Here is a 19789-nt window from a genome sequence, read left to right as displayed (position 1 = left end):
TTTGTGGTTTTGACAGGTCCACAAACTTACGTTGCCTAGTGAGACTTCTATTTTTAAATCAAATTCTTAGACATTATTTTAGAGAAAAGAAGCAGGAATGCTGGTAAAAGTGATGTGATTCCTGGTACCACTGAGGTGTACCAAAATGCGGTGAGTTTTCACGCTCATACATGTACACAAGAGCAAACTCCAAACCCCCCAAACCAATTGTTTGTGTAATGGAGAATGGAGATGAATATATTAAAACCCCCACATGTACTGATGGTAATGATAATTTTATTTCCAGATTGCTTTCTTCAGAGGATCTCTGAACATTTCAGAAGGACTAATGAATTATGCCTCACAGCAGCCCATAAGGTGGTAAGTATTATTACTGTATCTTGTAAATGTGAAAGAATTGTGGGACATTGATAAACAGAGAAATTGCCAAATCAGTCAAATCTGTGGCAAATAACTTTTCCCTGTAGAAAGATACCACTCTTTCTGACACAAGACAGGTACAATGTTTATATGTTTCAGCAAACAAGCCATTGCTGAATGACTTTAATTTGATTGCACAGGAGTGAGACACTTGTAGGGCGTATCCTGTGAATGTCACTGAGGTGCTATAACATAAAAAATAGATTGCAACGAAGAGGGGATGCGTAATCTCTGTTTGCTGGTCTTGAATATTGGCTGTAGCTGACAGTGGAACGGCAGCTGGTTAGATGGGTCTGTGCAGTAACGAGGGCTAAGAAGATGTAGTGCTCTCTGTTGAACCGTTGTTGGCCTTCCTTATCAGATTACCTCATCTCCTAGCTGCAGCGGTTGGCTATCTTTCAAGGAGGTATGTACAGTATTGTTTTCCCCTGCCCTGAACTGGAGGTATGAAAGTAGCAGGGACTGTGAGAGTTGTTTCTCAGAGGTTTGGCTGAGTGAGGGGTCCTGTGAGGGGGTAACCTCCAGTGCCTGTGGGATATGGGTTTGGAGGGCACGAGGGTCGGGCAGGCATCTCTCCTAGTGCCACAGCTTCCAGTACCTGGCTCTGCCTGAGCTCTGGTGTCTCCTGTTGAAAGTCCTTTACCACAGGATTGTGGCTGCCAGCTCTTAAGCCAAGTTTCAGTGACTATAGCCATTGTTTCATGGAGACATGACTAGCCATATGGTAGTGCTGCTTCTACCCCGATTTTATTAGCTAAATTTAATTAACAGGCAATTATAATAACCAGACAGACAAATATAATAACCTACTGTCATGCTTCGTTGTAAATAATGGCTGTAGTAGCCACACCAATATTATTTGACTTAATAAGAATGTGTTTGACATACGCCATCGAGAATGAGATGAACATGATGACTAAGACAAACTGTATATTAGCATGTGGTCCCCATTGTTCAAAAGCGCTGGAAACCCAGCCATAATCAATAACAGTAAAGTTCTGAAGAATGGATGTTCACAACCATTTATACACGAGTTAATGCAAACCAGAAGAAATGCATAACCAAATGCAGACAGGAGTTGAAGAAAAACTATAACTTAGTCCCAGAAATTCTGTACTAAAGGCCTAGACTTTAACAGGAGTAAACAAGACCCATTCCTAAGACAAGATTTCTGAGAAATCTTTGTGCAAAACAGAAGGAATATATAAGTGAAAGATGTCCAACGGTGTTTGGCTGTACTTGGATATAGCGTGAATGCCCTGAAATTGTTAAGATAATTCTGTCCCAAATCTGAAACCAAACTTTGCTCTTGCCACCTAAGATTTCTTCTAAGCTTTGCTGAGATGCAGTTGTGGAACCACTAATTGAAAGAAAACCTTAATTCTAATAGTTGCACATGCCCTTTTGTCACCAGTTTTGTCCAACACTAGAAAGTGGAGGAGGAAAGAAATCAGTTATTTTACAGCCCTTCATGTGAAAAAAAATGGGGTGGGAAATAATAAAAAATTTAGTTTTTCTAATAAATCAGATATATTAAGCTGTAGGCTTCTGCCCTTCTAAAATAAAAGGAAGCAAGAGATTGTCAGTGGCAAAAGTACTACCTTATGGGATTTTAATAGTATTGTAAAAACCATTCCCCTGCCTTTGGGATGATGTAGTGAAAATGCAAGGTGTTACTCACAGTTCTGCTTGGTCTAATGCAGTGTCTGAGTTGCCTTTTGTCATCAGTGGGGTGCGATTCCTGTGGAGTGAAACAATGCGTACAGCATGGGCTAAAGTGCCTCAGAGCAGCTTTGTGCTGCCTTAGGCTGTACCTTAATGGTTAATAGGAGCAATGAATGTGCACACTAACAACAGTGAACGCAGCCAGTTTAAGGATCAAGACCAAAGGTTGTTTTTCAGATAAGAGAAAGGAGAGGGTGAAAATATACAGGCGTGCAGGAGTACAGTGTTGTGAGCAGATTTAGGGCCTTGGCACAGGGAGAGGATTCTTCTCCCTCTGTTGTTACTTTGCAACAAAGGTTGGAACCTAAAACATAACATAACTAGAACACTGCTTCAAGCTTCCTTAAACTTCAAAGAGGCTCTCTTCTACTGGTGTGGGTTGGGCAGAGCAGAAGGAAAGTGTAGTAGCTAAGGCTTACTAGAAACTAGTGGAGCTTTCTGCCGGGGCACATGTTATTGAGCAGTCACTTTGTTACCTTTTAAAAGGACAGGCATGCCCCTCCTACTCTGTCCATGCTGGTGAAGACAGGTGTGCAGGCACAGAAACATGGTCCCAGAGAGGATGCTGCAATGATTCAGTGGTAGCAGTTTTTGACCAAAGCAGAGTGAAAGGGCATGCAGTGACACAAGTGATACCCATGCCTACCTCTGCTGACCTGGATGTGCCAGGTACAGTTCTGTTCTTTTTCTAGTCCACAGCAGAGGAGCAACATAGCAAGTAATTTTCTGGCTGGTTGCTCCATTCACTCTCCTGTACCTGTAAGATGAAAAGCTGTTGCTACCGCAGGAAGAGTAGCAGTGGGTCTCTGGTGACAAGGTAAGCAGGTACCAGTGACTGGCAAGCGCATGCTGCAGCGAAAGGGGAGATGGCTGGGTGTCAGAATGTCTCACCTAGGTTCTGTGTCTGGATGTTGAAATGCTGATCCAGCATCCCAATGTACGTTGTGATTCTGGAAGAAAGTTACTCCATTTACTCCACAGCTTCCTGGAAGGATTGCTGGGGTCAAAGACTGGCCTATAATTGGAGCTGTCAGCTCACTGTTAAATGGAGAGATGTAAAATACCTCCTTGCACATCATTTATTAACATCTAAAACCCGTCAGGGGACATATAAAACATTTCTCTTTTTGTAACATTTATAAACTACTGAGGAGCACAGACACATTCCCCTATATTAATTACCCTAATTTAGGCAATGTCCATGGAGGGCCTGTGAGCACAGCAGCTATGATTCCCCCCCCCCCTCCTTGTTTTATTTCTAGGCATTGAGGTTCCTGTGAGCCCATTCCAGCTGCAAATTCTCCTGGCATGAAGCAGGGTAATGCTGGAGAGGGAATGTATTTTCAGACCTTGTATACATGAGGGAGTTGCACTAAGATTACTGGTAAACCTACTTAGTTAAACCAATGCAAAATGTGACATGGACAGTCTTATTTCATCTGGTCGCTTCTTTTAGATTTGGATTAGGTTTGAAATCGAGTAAACCCCCATTTAACATCTTTAAATAAAGATGTATGAAGGCATTCGCATCAGTTTAGCTTGAATTGTTTCAGTCAGATTTAAATGAAACCGGTGAAAGTTTCTTGTACTGAGGTGACCTCAGTAAATACAAATTTCTGTCTCTCTTCTACAGGCCTGAGGGGTTGCAGCTCTTCTGGCTTTTCACAAGGCATAATTTTAGTCACCTATGCTAGGAGCCAGTGGGAATTATAAGCTCTGCCGGATCAGGGTAAATCAAGTGAGGGGCATTTAGTGGTCAAAGAAGGAACACGAAAGAAGGCAGCTTCACTTGTCTCACTTGGTGAAAACAACCACAGTTGCTCCTTTGAACCTTTTCAGGCCTAGTATGCTGTGAATGGGGTGGGCCTGCCATAGATCCTCAGTGTCTTGTTGCTGTCAGGGTGTCCAAAGGGCATCTGACTGGGGAAGGGTCAGCCTGCAGCATCTTTAGATGGCAAATTCCCTTTAGAGCATTCACTCCTTTCTGCTGGGTTTTGATATTGGTACCTATGTGTGAGAGCAAGAAAATGGGCGGGTACCCTTGGGTTATTTCAGCCAGCTGATAAAAAGTAAGAAATGTGGCTACTTTCAGTTCATGAAACGTCTGCAGTGGGCAGTAGTGTGACGTTTGGAGAATAAAATAAATATGTTACACTGAATGTCATCTTGAGTTTCCCCCATGAAATAATTTGAAGTGTTCCCCAGCTGCATGTGCTGAGCTGTGAGAATTGTTGCTGAAAGCACATAATGTGGTGTACACTTAATTTTAAATGACTCCACCATGGAGAAGTCTGTACGTGTTAGAGAATTGCCGTGCTTTTGAGTAGTACAGATCTCTGGTTTTCTTCATCAGAGGTGAATCCATATAAACGCTGCTTGTCACTTTCCTGCTATGCACTTGCCATGTCACCTGTGAATGTTTTAGTGAGTGTCCCAAATCAGTGACGGAAAAGCACTGAGAAGTATCTATAGAGTAGTAGGGTTCTTGGGCAGAGGGGAGCTGATTAGGTGCAGTGCCTGGAGGGGGATCCTTCTGCAGAGGTATTCCTCCCGTTAGCTGCGCCACTAAGCCATATATCATAGCAGGGCTGATTTTTGTTTTTATCAATTCAGGAACAAGATCCTACATCTGTTCCTAATTACAGGTAGGGGTCTCAGAGGAGGTCTGAGTTACAGTGTATGTGCATATCAAAATGCATAGCTCTCATTACTTGAATGGGTAAATAATTTTATTCATCATCTGTGCAGGGACATAGGAAGCGTAGCCCAGGAGATGTTAACAATTAACTGTAATCTCGTTTGCATTACTGGCTATCAATATCTTCACCGCTTCTGCACAGGAGTTTAGTATTGACTATGTAAACCTTCTAAAAATGGGTTAACTTTTTTGTGTGAATTGGGCATTTACAAATATATTTCTATTTTTGTCAGATTGAATTTGCGTGGTATTTTTCTGTAGAGGATGTGTTTTTTATTGTTCTTTGCTTTCTTTTGGGGAATGAGGGATCAAGTGTCTTCTGTAAAAACTCGGCTACCACAGCTTATGACTGGCTTTCATTCAGCCACCACGCAGGACTGTTTCCTGTGTCTGAAACAGGTAATTTCTCTGGACCCAAAATTTTAGTTTTGGCAGAGTCAGTGTTGTTGCTTATCCTTTTGAGGGAAGCTGTCTCTGTCCCATGCTGTATACAGATTTTACAGTCCCATAAACGCAAGGATTTGTTCTTGGTTTTTTAAAGGACTTGCCCTCACTGTAGGGTTACTCTAGTTGCTTGCAAAAAAGTCAAATATAAGAAATGCACCAACCCATATTGATACAACTTATTGCTACAAATTCAAACAGACATGAGAGAAAAATAATGAGAACTGTAGCTATTTGCAAGCAAATACACTATTATTCATATTTTTAACTTGAACTGGCTTAACTGAAGCATGCTGGTGCCTTTTACTGAAGTCATCCGCACAGTTGGAGAGTATAGGCAAAAACTTGAGTTAATACCACACACCAGATGCTAATATGACTCCCTGTATAGCTTAACTACGACACTACAACATGGCTCTTTTCCCTGTAGTAATCCTAACTCAAGGGTTGTTAACTCAGGAGTATGTAACTGCTAGGAAACTTTTTTTTGTTCTGTGAGAAATTCCAACTGTATCCCAGGCAGTGCAAAATACTGCTGACAGATTGGTTCTGCCCTCTGCTAATTGTGGTAGCAGAAGTACTTTGATGGTTTGTACGTAAGGGGCTGGGAAATCCCTCTGAGAACCTTTACATGTGTGGTAATGTAAAATACGCTGCTGCTGTTACTTGAATTGCTAAGTTTGTTGAGGTGAACAACAATTACCTGCAAATGGGAACAGAAGAAAACCTGGTGATTTCAAACCAGTGCATTTAACTTGAATGCAGTACCAAGCACATTGTAGGAGTTATTAGTAAAGCAATCAGTTCAGAAGCAACTACAGCAATACAGGTGGTAAATAGATGGCAGCATGGATTTATTAAAAGTAAATCATACAAACTAACTTAATTTCTTTCTCTGATAGGATAAAAAGCTTAGTGGATAAGGTAAATCCACCAGAATAAGGTGGCTCCATGTCATGAACATTTTTCATACAGTTCCATACAACAGTCTCGTAAGAAAATTAGAAGCATGGCTAAGATATAATTTTTATAAAATAAGATGGATTGTAAGTCTTTTTGAGTGACAGTAAATATATATATGTCAAGGTATATCTAAAGTGCTTGTCACACAGGTGCTTATATATATATAAATAACTCAGTTTTGAGAGAGGAGGGAGTGTCTTTCAGGAATCAATTCTAACTCCGATACTAAGTTAATGTGCTTGTTTTCATTAATTGCTTTGATGGTAGGATTAAGACTTCGCTGATCGTATGTATGAATAATATTAGTCTTGTTGGGACTGCAAATACCATGCAGAGAATAGTCATTAAAATATATCCTTCTCTGGACATGTCCCTGGTGTACGCCCTAGAGTCTCAGACAGGGAATATGTGCATAGCTGGGCCACTTCGGAATTTCTCTAGAAAGCAAAACTCCCTCTGTCCTTCTAGCTGAGGTCAAGATATTTGCTTTATATCTGCAATTACATTAAAAGAAAAAAAACCCAAACCTTGGAAAACTTACATTAAAAGAACATTAAGGTTATAAAGCCAACCATGGAGTAATTAGGAAATAATAGAATTCAAGTGGCCTGTATAATTTTATTTCAGCTTCCTAATGCATATGTATTATGAGGCAGTCTTTAATTCCAGGAATCCATACTATTTTTAACTCAGGATTCTCCTTTGGTAGCCCTCTGCATAGGAAGGAATTGCATGCAGACTGAGTTTTGTTTCATGCAATTTCATGAAAAATTCCTCAGAACTTAATTCCAGGGCAGTTTGCAGCCCACCGTTTCTAATGATATTCTTGCAAATTGGAGATGTGCATGCAGAAACGTGGATGCACTTCAGTGTAAGGTCTCAGAAGCACTAAGAAGCAGCATGCAGTTTTGAAGTGCAACAATGATGTAAGGAACCGGTGAAATCTAACATTTTTTAATAAATCAAATAAAACTTCAAAAATCCTTCCAAATTCAAGTTTCAGTGCAGATATTTTGTAATGTCTGTAATTAAAGTCGTAATATGTACACTGAATCTTTGTGTCTGAAGGTTTGCACTGTTGCCTTAGATGCATGACAATTAGGCATTTTCTGTTGGATGCTCTGGATAATACCATTAGATGCAAAATAATTAGGTGTTTTCATCTCATTAATATTCATTTTCATACATTTAAATGCCTTTCTTATAGCATTTGTTAATTAACATACATCTACAATGGTATATTCCTCTTCCTCATTCACCCATTCTGACTAATTTAATGAGCTGACATATCAGATGACTTCTCTTACAGGATTCTGCTGTTGTATCTTTGGTGGGAACAAAGAAGTGGTTATCGTGCTGTTTGCGAGCGGTATTAGCGCAGCTATTTTTTCTCACAAAGAATCTGGGGCATGGAGAGTCTGTCCTCAGTGATGCTGTTGCAAAATAGAGGACTCCTCGCTGTCTGTTTCCTTTTATTCATATTAGTAAAACCTGCATCCCAGAAGCCAAGTCTGGGCCCTAATGTGTTTTTTGAATTGAAAGTGATACAGTTTGTACCCCTAAAAGTTTGTGTTTTGTGTGTCTCAGAGAGCAGAGTGCAGCCTGCAAACTGTAGTGAGGGACACACCAACATTAAAAAATATCCTTCCTCATTCTTGTAAGTAGGGCTAATTTAAAAGGTAAACTAAAGTATTCTGGGGAGTTGAAGGAAATCCCTGTCTCCTGAAAATATCTGCAAGGAGGTGAAGTAGTAACTGAAATGCTGCTGTATAATTACACCTACTGGGGATATTCATTATGATTCTTGGGTTACTCTAGAGTCTGACTATTAGTATTAAGTTAGACAGCTTGCCTGTATATCGTACAAATATTTTAACCGACTGTGCACAGCACCTCCCACAATAATGACTGTGGTTTCAGTTCCTGTGTTGCCGGTGAAGTACAAATAATAATCATAATGATAGTAAACATACAGAAAATAAACATAGTTCCTTCTGTAGATTTAGCAGATAAGAGCTTTTGTGACAGTACGCTACATTTTTTTGACTCTGGTTTCATCAAAAATTAAGGGGAAAACCTGTAAAATTCTTCATACTGATAAATCAAAAAGCAATCTCAGCAGTTAACAGATTATTCAAATTCAAATGGAGAAAACACACCTGGAGGGGAATTTTCAAAAAGGCTCAATGTCATCTTAATTCTGTTCCCACTGAAGTCAATGGGAGTTAAGCCAGTACAGAGCGTTCTTCAAAATCTTAACCCTAGGATCTGCATACCCATCTAGGTTCGATGAGGTTTATTCTTTAGGAGATTCCAAGTTATTAAAGAAGAGATTTTCAGTAGCACCTGGGGGATTTAGAAGCACAGTTCAATTAGTCTTTCACTGCAATTTGTGCTTCTAAATACCTGAGACAGGTTTGAAAATCTCGCGTTAAAACCCTGTCTCAGCTGTTGGTTAAAGCCTCAGTGCACATGTCTATTCCGATAAAAATAGGATTCCAGTCTGAGGCACATGCAGAGTTTTGCGTGTGGTTAGATGGTACACCAGGAGAATAGGCTGTCACATTATCGTTAACTATAAATGAAGGGCACTGTCAAGTGAGGAACATTTGAACAACATTGCAAATACTGCTGCCGTGGTCCTGTGGTGGGTTCTGCTTAATACCAAAGAGTCACATTCTGTGACCTGTGTTATACTGAGAGGCATGTAACTCCCTGAAGGTGCCACGAGGATAAGTTAGTATTCATTTCGAGCACGATGGAAGGATCTGGTGTCCCACTTTTTGGATTGGCATATCATTTAGGAGTGATGGATGTGGTTATACGTCAGTGAACAGGATTTACATGGGTTTAAATGGCTCCTTTTGACGTGGTTTTTATAAGTGTTACTGCAGCCACCCAACAAAACCCTGCCCTGCTAGTGCAATGACGATGATCAGATTTAGGTGTCTTGACAGCCCTCGCTTTTTCTGCTGGCAAGAAAAGACATATCCCTGCTTTCTCAAATTTCATGGAAGAGAAAACACAATTCCTTTTAAGTGTCTGGAAGAGAAAGAGGAGAGAGATCTGTCAGTGTGCTAGAAACTGGGAGAGTTTCAGCCGTGGTTCTTAGGAGGAAGGGTTCAAAGCCCAGTGTTACTTCATTTGAGAGCAGCTTGGCTGGCAATGCTGAGTTAACCCCCTCACTGTTTGGAAGCTCCAGCTGTGACATGCCAGTGGTTCAGAGTTTGGTCTACCTTTTTTGCTCATAGGATGCAATGCATGTTTCACACAGAAATGGGCATATGCCTCTTCTTAGAGGTCAGATTCTGCTTCAGATACATCTGAGCACTCCTACTGGTGGAAACTAGTTGGATGGCTACTGAGCGACATTACTGCCACAATGATGTTTTGTACCACACCAGCCCATCTCAGGACCTCTTGTGAAGGTGCCTTGCTTTACATTTTAAACTCTGCCACAGTGTAACTGAACAGGAATTTGGGGGTCGGGCAGGAGGAACTGCGAGTAAGGAATTGAGAAACGTTTTCCTTTAAAAAGGATGGCTAAAAAGGATACTAAATTTGAATCATTTTAGTGTGCAATACACCACCCAAAAACGAAGAGGAAGCTTGTAATTTATTACAGGGGCTGTCCTAGTCATGCTAAAATTAAGCCGAACAGGACAGCCAGTCTTAGTCTTTACTTGGGTAAGCAGATGGGTGAAGGAGAGTAAGTCTGTTTTTGTACCATCCCTTCTTCTCAGCAAGCCTTGTACTCATGTTACGGGGAGGAGAAGCAGGAACATTACAGCAGCATACCTAAAGAAATGCCAGATGCTCTTCTCCTGAGAGTAAAGGGGGATGAAGTGGCAGGAAATGAAACGAGCCTCATCCTGACGAATGCAGGGAGGCAGTGAGCTCTGCAAAGCAGGGTGAAATAGATCCCTGCTCTGTGAAAGGAGGGAGTCTGGGAGGTGAAATAGCTGTCATTCACACAACTCATGCCAGCCTATTCAAGGGACTACTGTGTTAGTCACTACAGAGTGAAGAATTACCATCTTTGTACACTATTGAACCTAAACCAAGCCCACTGGGGCCAAACTGTTTTAAGAGAGAGCATTTGGACTTGCACTGGAAATAACAGTTAATGAGTGGCTCCAGAAGGTTCAGATTACATTAACAGTTGAGGTTTACTGTCTGACCAGGATATGTCTTTATGACAATACCTTTATTTAAATATAGATAGCCCATTGGAGCCGCTTGAGAAAGGAGAATAGAACAACGATGTTGTGGGCTTAGCCCTTGAGGGAGATGGACTCTTGCAGAGAACTGCTGCTCCTGCTTCTGAGTACACTAAAGCAGGGAAGCCCTGGGCATCGGAAAGGTGGAAGAGGGTTTGAAAAAGGCAGCTCCTAAACTGAACAAAGCCAGGCAATGTGGGGCTCACCATTAGGTCAAAGAATGGTTGCATTGTGGTGACTCTAATGGCATCGGAGCCTAGGATAGGTCAGGAGGCCATGGAATTGGAGGTGAGAAAAGTGAATCATAGAATGGTATGGGTTGGAAGGGACCTTTAGAGGTCATCTAGTCCAAATCCCCTGCCACAGGCAAGGACATCTTAACTTGATCAGGTTGCTTGTCCAACCCAGTCCAACCTGACCTTGTTTCCAGCAATGGGCATCTGCACCTTCTCTGGGCAACCTGTTCCAGTGTTTCACCACCCTCATTGTAAAAAATTTCTTCCTTATATCTAGTCTGAATCTACCCTCCTTTAGTTTAAAACCATTACCCCTTGTCCTATCACTACAGGCCCTATTAAAAAGTCTGTCCCCATCTTTCTTATAGGTCCTCTTTAAGTACTGAAAGGCTGCAGTAAGGACTACCCAGAACCTCCTCTGGGCTAAACAACCCCAACTCTCTCAGCCTTTCCTCATAGGACAGGTGCTCCATCCCTCAGATCATTTTTGTGGCCCTCCTCTGGACCTGCTCCAACAGGTCCATGTCTCTCCTGTGCTGAGAGCTCCAGAGCTGGATGCAGCACTCCAGGTGGGGTCTCACCAGAGCAGAGCAGAGGGACAGAATCACCTCCCCTCAACCTGCTGGCCACGCTTGTTCTGATGGAGCCCTGGATATGGGTTGGCCTCTGGGCTGTGAGTATATACTGGCAGCTCATGTCCAGCTTTTCATCCACCAGTACCCCCAAGTCCTTCTCTGCAGGGCTGCTCTCAATCCCTTCATCCCCCAGCCTGTACTGATACCAGGGGTTGCCCTGACCCAGGTGCAGGACCTTGTACTTGGCCTTGTTGAACCTCATGAGGTTCACATGGCCCCACTTCTTGAGCTTGTCCAGGTCCCTCTGGATGGCATCCCATCCCTCAGGTGTGTCAACTGCACCGCTCAGCTTGGTGTCATCTGCAATCTTGCTGAGGCGGCACTCGATCCCACTGTCTGTGTCACTGATGAAGATACTAAACAGTAGTGGTCCCAATACAGATCCCCAAAGGACACCACTCGTCACCGATCTCCATCCGGACATTGACCCATTGACCACTACCCTCTGGATGTGACCATCCAGCCAGTTCCTTATCCACCAAACAGTCCACCCATCAAATCCATCCTCTCTCCGATATACAGAGAAGGATGCTGTGGGGGACCGTGTCAGAGGCCTTACAGAAGTCCAGATAGATGACATCCATAGCTCTTCCCTTGTCCACTGAAGGGATAAGCTATTGGAGTGGTCACAGAAAAATGTAGCATGTAGAGAATGATGCAAAGGAGTGAAAAGAAGACAAAACTATCCCTGTGACCCATGTAAAAGACAGAAAAGCTCTGGGCAACTTTTGGTTTGGGACAGAAAAGTGCCTTGATGCACAGAGACTCCTGTCTGGTGATCAGTCTCTGAACAGGTACTTATGCGGTCTGTTTTACTTTGGTTTCTGTGAACAACTGCAGCTCCTGATAAACAAATGTTAGAGATATCCTTTCGATTCTGCACGGCTTGTCTGGCCTGCAGGCTCAGTCCAGAGTGGTGTGTAATGGGAGCTTTACTTTGACAGGATCTCTGCACAGATTGGTGATTTAGAGAGTAACATTTTCTTCCCTTTTGGTCTAATCTTGGAGGAAGTGAGTCACTACTGTCTTTCATTTGCTTGGAGGTTGTGCTGGTAGGGAGAATATATTATAGAAGAGTCAAGTTTCCTATTCTTCCTTGCTATACCTGTTTCTCTCTTGTGGTTACTCATCCCACTTAATGCAGAAGAAACACCTGGACTTGAAATGGAGTCCATGAACAAGTGGTTCTAAAAGGGACAAATGAGCTATTTAATTAATGGTTTCTGTTCATTCCTGCCACCCAGCCTACCCAACTTCTGCCTTTACCTGGCTCAAGGAGAAGAGATGATTGGGCAGCAGCGCTTTACTGTTCCCTCCCAGGCAGAACCTGAGACGTGTTCAACTTCATGGGGAAACAGTGAGCCTGCAGCAGCAAACCCTCTGTGAGATGTTAATCCTGTTGCAAGGATGATAGCAATGCAAAGCTGTCTTCACGTTAGTGTTCACAGGATGGGCAGGTGAGGTGTAGAGATGGGTGGTACAAGAATTCCAGGACATTTCTTGGGGCTATCCATAAACTGGTGCAAGTCCAGGGTCTCTAAAGATGTCTCCTCTACCTCACCCCCAGCTGAGCTGCTCTCACAGCACTGAGGCCGAGGGCTGGGACACAGTGCATATACTAAGATAAGGTGAAAATAGCAGCATACACTGCATTTTGTGCCATTCTCTTTCCTGACGTAATCAAGTACTGTAAGTTTTACACACCAGTGCACAGATTACTGGCATTTACTAGGAAGCACGAGGAGCAGGCTGGCAACTGCTTGGAGGCACGCGGAATATACAGGCAATTGCTCTGGAGCATGGGGAACACACAGGCAATTCAATTCCCAACTGGTTTCTAGGCAGGAGCTACCAATTAAAATTAAAAGAATAAAAGACTGCAAGCTTGGGACTGATGATATGCTCTGGAGAGAGGAGTTGCCAACAGCTTGTGCTACAAAGATGCCTCTCTTTCAGTGGATTTCAAATGGCGAAAGAAACTCAGGTAACAGATCATTCTTTTCTTCTGGCTTCCCTGATTTTCATGTACTCAGTCGTGCAGCCAAAATTCCTACAAAGACAGACGGGGCTGCTCCCCGTGAATTCCAAGCAGTGAGCCAGCCTTTTGAGAGCTGATGCAGTGAATATGCCAGCAGTCAGCTATACCTAGGAAGCAAGATTTTAAAACCAAGCATCAGGTGCCTGAGCAGAGAGTTGAATGACAGGGCTCAGATAATCTACTAATGAGAGCATGGTATTTATTTATATATATATATGTGAGAAATTATTTAAGATTAAAAAAATATTTTATCCATCTAATGTGTCTTTCACATTAATTGTTAATGAGTCTCTGAAGCAGACCTCCCCTTCTGAAGGAGAAAACTGAAGCCTAACTAGGTGCGGTTATTAGACATACGTGGGATCTGCAAAGCCAGGATTTATGGTGTGCCCACCACAGAGGTCCCTGAGGATCATGTAGGAAGTGGGCAAGTTTTAACTGCAATTATCAAACTGCAGCTACCATGGGGCAGATGAAGTCATAAATCACAATCTGTCATTGGTTATGAAGTCAAAGCATGCTTCCCTTGCTCCTTTCAGAAGTCATGTGAATATTGATGAACTAGTCAGGTGGAAGCTGCTGGATGGGAGAATTTTCACAATAGCAGTGAGTTTACCCAGTTTTTTAAATGATCTGTACAAAAGAGAATAATGCAAAGACTATGAGTGCTTAAAGACGTGGAGGTTGTAATGGCGGTACAAGGCAAGTATTGTGATCTTACCTGAACTCCCTGCCAACCAGAGAAAAGCTGTGCCCACGGGCCACTGAAAAATGGTGGCACTAGTCCAGTCAAAATGTCTAGAAGTAGCGTATGCATTGTTTTAAGATGCATTTTTGTCACAGGTGGCCTTTGCCTGGGAAGCAGAGGAAGAAAGTGAAAACCTTCCAGGCACTTCACCTCCGTTGGGTAACTTGGGAATCACCAGACTCCACACCACAGTACTTCAAAGTCACTGCGGTACCTCATGTCAACACAGTTCTGCCACGTTAGGGATGAACTGTGTGGCTTTCAGATTTCTCTTTCGGAGAGCTTAACGCAGAAACTGATCCACTAGCAGGTGCAGGATGGAATCATTTATTATTGCTTAGCTTAATAAACTGCATCTTAAATTATGATATTGATTACAATGTTGAATGAAAAGGCTGAGCTGGTGTTATAGTATTTGAAACAAGTGGCATCTTAAAATGTTTACACTGATTGCAGGGTGCATCGGTATTGTTTCTGGAAAGCAATAGACTTAAAATATGGTGTTGCATAAAGTGCTAGGTGCTTCTGAATTCATTTACTTAAATGTTGATCTAAAATCAAAGACATTGCATGGCAAAAGGTGCTCATCCAGCGTTCTTCTCCCCATTAACAAACACAAGCCAACATTTGCTGTATCAGTTCACCAAATTAATGACATTAAAGCACAGCAAAAATGCATTTGCAGCAACCCTAGTAAGTTCTGTAGGATCTCCTGACAGGATAAACATGTCTTCTCTGCCCTCCTTTTTTTCCCTCCCCCCCAAACAAGCAATAAAAACATTTTGCATAAACAAATTCCAAATTACAACTAATCATAGGAAAGCTGACAAATGTATGCTATGCTAGTCTGTGAAAATACTAATCAAAGCAGCCTGTCAATTGTTAAAGTTAATGATTTAGATATGCAAAACTCTGACTAAATTTTTGTGGATAATTACATAATTACGCCTGGGTTAACACAATCAAAAATAGCAATTGCATGCTCCATCCTGAAATCACCATGGCAGTTCCCTGCTATCTTTTAAAGGCCTCTTTACCCTTGTTCCCCCTGCACACAGAGTGCAGTAGGGAAAGGAAAAATACCTGGGAGCCACCTGGGAAAGAAAAGGAACTGTGATAGGTGCCTCCTGCCTAGTCCATCCACTCTTCGCCCTCTGCAAAAACAACGCCCTGGAGAACAGAGCACCCACTAGAGTGGGTGGAGGTGTGGAAAAAGCCAGCCAGATAATGGAGGATTGGAAACGGGAGTTATCTGCTGTAACAAGCTGCAGTAGCAGCACCTCTACCTGTGGATTAAAATATGCATGACAATGAGCTTTTCCAGTGGGGGCCTTTCAGACTGAGGAGGAGGGAGTTTATACTTTGTTTTAAAGGTCGTGCTATGATACAGGAACCCAGGACTGCCAAAGCTTACCTAGGTCATTCAGTTTTTCGTGAAATTATTAAATCTTTTGATTCTAAACAGTCCCCTCGCAGGTGTTTGGTGTAGAAGGGGCTGTCATACTCTTCCAGCCAAACTGCCTCCCCCATGAACTATGAAATGCCCCCTCCGCCTGACCACATGCCTAAAGCCTTTGCTGGGGGTGCCAGAGGAAGGGAGACTCTTGGTGGAGGGGAAATGAAAGGGGGTAAGCAAACCCAGTCCTGTCAGGCACTGGTCTTTTTCAGCTCCTTTGAAAATAGCTCTGAGTCTATTCTAAGCACCTTTGAAAAGCCTAGTCCTTGGAAATCTTGAATTTATCTTCCAGCACTGTTTTTTTTCCTTCTCCTGTTGGCTTCTTGCTCTCTTTTTATACTAGGTCTGACTGATACGGTGTAGAGATTCCAGATGTCGGGAATCTCAGGGAGGTGACACAGTATAAATAAAATTAATATTGGGCTCTTTCCTGAATGTCACATTGGCTGGGATGGGGTAATGATAGTGATGGGGATTTAAAAAGTAATATATCTCTTGTGTAATTTTTTATCATAATTTTTCTATACAGCTTCCATTAAATAGATAAATGACCTAAATGAAAAAGAGAAATAAAGTGAAAGCATAAAATCAGTCCCTGTCAAGAGCTACATAAAAAGAAGGCCCCAGCCTTCTGAAATTGGCTGCCTAAACTCCTAAAACTGCAAGTAGATGTTCAGGTAGATTGACTGGCTTTACTAGTGGCTTACTAGTAGTAGGGACCTAACGTGAGGGAAGCAAATGCACATTGATGTAGACGTATTCACTCCCCCCAAAATATGCTGTCAAAGTCAGCTTCAGCTAATTGATGTTATGGGGCCCATTATTGCTTTTGTTATATTTTCAAGAGTAACTGTTACAACCCACCCACTTGGTGGGTTGCTCAGCCTGTAATATGGGCATGAAATTAAATAGTAGTGCGGTTGGATGTCTGAATGAAACCTGAAATGTTGTTTTGGAAACCTCGCAAGCACCTGGAGCAATAGCAGGGCTCTGAGGCACTATTCACCAGTCTAACACTGCTTACTTCTGCTGCACTGATGAAGCAAAAATAAACTTCCTGTACTTAGACAGATTTTAAACATTTTTCTACAAGACAGAAACCAGATGGAATATTTTCACAGCTGACACCAAAATTCACAGTTTTCGTGACTTCTGTGATATTGTGATTTATACAGGGACTTTCTGTATCAGCAGCCCTGAGCAGACAGCCTCTTGCCATTCAAGCTTTTAAACATTATTTGGATTGGTAGGTCAAAGGATTGTATTAGCTGTGTGAAATGTGAAGTATCAGTGGATTTAAATGATAGCTCTGTGGGCTGTTCTGTTTCTGCATCTTGACTATAAGTCATAATAATAAAATATGTTAAAAGTACACTGCTCCAGAATGGATAGCAGACCCTTAAATGCCTTGAAATTAATCATTTCTAGAAGCAAACAAAAAATTCTTATGTCAGGGCATGAGCACAAGGCAGGCTGTTGTCTTCAAGCATTTGCTGGCTCTCTTAACGGGAAGACATGAGTGGCAGAAGGCATTCTGCTTCGGGCTGCACGTTTCGCAGGCAGTATTTTCAGATAAAGATAAACCTGACAAAAAAAAGTGTTAAGGTTAGTTCTGGGGGTTTTTCTGTTTGTTTGTTTTCCCCCACCAGGGACTGAGAAGTCAAGTTGAAGCTGCTGGTACCAGGTAGAAGGAACCAGTGGAGAGTGTGGGGAGCTGGCAGAGCTGGACGCAGGCAGGGTTTTTTCCCTGTGTCCTGTTTCCTTTGCTCTCCATTTGTGCCTGGATCAGCTTGTTGTTCTTCGCAGTCGAGCTTCTTCCCACCTTTGTGGGAATCCATGGTTTCCTGGGAAACTTGTGTTGACCTGTGCCTGAAGAAAACTTCAGAAACGCATTGATTTTTCTGTTTTTATGGGGCTTTCTCTACACACAAGAGCAGTATTTCAGCAACCCTGGTGGCTGCCTGCCTGTTTCCAGGTGCAGTTCCAGATTTTACGTTTTCCTTTCACAGAATTAGGTGATGTGGCTTTTGGCTGTGTGATATCCTCACAAATATGGAGCAGCACGTTGGTGTTCCTGGTGCTAACAGTAGTCAAGAGTTCGTCTTGCTGAGGGAGGCAGTGTTTGAGGTATTTCTTGTGCATGTGTATTTATAGGATCCCATGCTCTGAAATCCACCTCTCTCCCCATCCAAGAGAGCTGGTTTGTGCAGGGCTTCAGCGATCAGAGGAGTGCCTTAATCAGGTGTTTGCTTAGGAAGGGATGGGTTGTTGCTAGGGGATGTAATTTCTTTCCAGCTCTGAGAAAGATGGAGGTATATATAATTTTAGGTGCTTATAATATGTGTGTCTTATCTTTATAGGAGGATTTATTGTGTAAATCAATGACAAAACAAATGGTAACAGCTCTTATGCAGCCAGGGCAAGGGAAAGGCTCAGTCTGTAACGTGTTTTTTCCTGCTCAATCAGTTCTAAAGGCTACTGGCATATCAGTTTCCTTCAGTCTCTTGTTACATATGTGCCAGTCTCAACTCCAGTGCAATGGTCAAATGAAGTAGCATAAAACCACATTTATCCTTCACGTTAAATGGTATGTGATGTTGTTTGGGCCTGATGTGTAAGACCCACTTCCCCACCCCCACCCACCCCCACCCCCCCTCTAAAAAAAAGGTAGAAATATGGTAGAGGCAGAGGAGGATGATGGTTAATAATCTGTAGCAAATCTTACTGAATTGTGTGCTAAATAAATATTGGTTCCGATGGTATCTGCTTGAAACTGGCATACAATGAAACATTTGGTGATAACATATGTAAGGAGGTGTGAGAGATGGTTAGAAGAAGATTTCCACTACTCTGTACATGTTTATAATCTAGTGTCCTCAACATTATAGGTACTACATATTGGAACTGCCTGTATGCAACCTAGCTTACAGAAAAAAGTGCCGGTACGAGTAGAAAATGCTGCCATTCTTAACATGTTACTTCCTCATCTGGACGTTTTTTTGCCAGCTTTTTTCTTTTTCCACCCCACTCCACCACCCCCGTTTCAGTGAATACAGACACTGTATTGTAAGGTTCATGCTAATGAGCAATTGTTTAGAAGGCTGTAGTACAAATCCATAATGTTCTCCTTCTATAGACAGTCACTGAAATCCAGGAAACCACATTTTAAATATAATGGTGATATATATCTATGGCAGTTTAAACAAATGCAGTCACTTTTGCAAGATACTTCCTTTGGCTACGCTGATCTGGCAAATTACTTAAATATATGCTTAAATCCCATGTGTACTTGCTTTGAAGTCAATGGGATTACTTATATGTTTATATACTCTGGTGGTTTGAGGCCTTAAAATGTAGGAGGACATTTGGCATTTAGAAAAATAGGGCTGGAAGGAGCCTCAAGAAGTTACCCTTCTGCAGGATTGGTTATATTTATGTCATTCCTGGCAGAATTTTTTTCTATGCTGTTCTTAAAAACATCTGCTGATGGAGATTCCAGATCCCATAGTTTTCCCAGGCTCCACCCCAGTGCTTCACTATCTTAATTATTATAAATGTTTTTCTCTAACGTCTGACCTGCGTCCATCTTGCTGCAAGTTAGACCTGCTATTGCTGGAACTTTCTAACATGCAAGAACCCTGTGTGTGACAAGCTTTTACACATTCAAAGTTTTGAAATTGCCTTCCCAAGAATTCTTTTCTCTGAAGACCCCAAAGTTTTCAAATCTTTTCTCCTGGACACGTTTTCTGGATCCCTGGTCTCCTCCATTGCTTTTCTTCCGGGCCCTCCAGTTAGTCTATCTCTGCCTTGCACTCCTCTCCATCCCCCGCTGAATTTTGGCCCTTTTCTTGACACCACTGTAATTTGTCAACATCTCTTCAAACTCCGAGCCTCCATACTTGCAGCTGCCCTATGCACACCATTTGTATAGTCTGCAAGGACAGTAAGCGTGCTGTTTCATGGCCAGACGATTCATGAAAGTACTGAACAGAATCATATCCACAGCAGAGTTTTGTAATCCTCCTGCCCCACCTCGATGGCTCACTTCGACTATGGACAAATGATAACTTTCTCTACACATCATGCCCAACCACTTTCGTACCTGTCTCATAACCATTTTGTTCAGACCATGTTTTGTTAGTGTGCGTGTGAGAGTGACATTTGAGACAGCACCAAAAGCTTTACTAAATCAAGAAACGTGACATC

At 42.3% G+C, this 19789-nt stretch overlaps 1 long non-coding RNA gene across 2 annotated transcripts in view; it reads left to right on the top strand.

The window, feature by feature from the left end:
* LOC135313120 (uncharacterized) overlaps positions 1-19789 on the top strand; it is an 82170-nt gene that overhangs the window by 9972 nt on the left and 52409 nt on the right. For both annotated transcript variants that reach the window (XR_010372715.1, XR_010372714.1), the window contains exon 2: positions 287-360. This is a non-coding gene — a long non-coding RNA (uncharacterized LOC135313120). The remainder of the gene's footprint in view (positions 1-286; positions 361-19789) is intronic.

This window comes from Phalacrocorax carbo, chromosome 4 (genome assembly GCF_963921805.1).
Source record: "Phalacrocorax carbo chromosome 4, bPhaCar2.1, whole genome shotgun sequence".
NCBI classification, from domain to species: Eukaryota; Metazoa; Chordata; class Aves; order Suliformes; family Phalacrocoracidae; genus Phalacrocorax; species Phalacrocorax carbo.
This window is presented reverse-complemented; position numbering and strand designations above follow the sequence as displayed.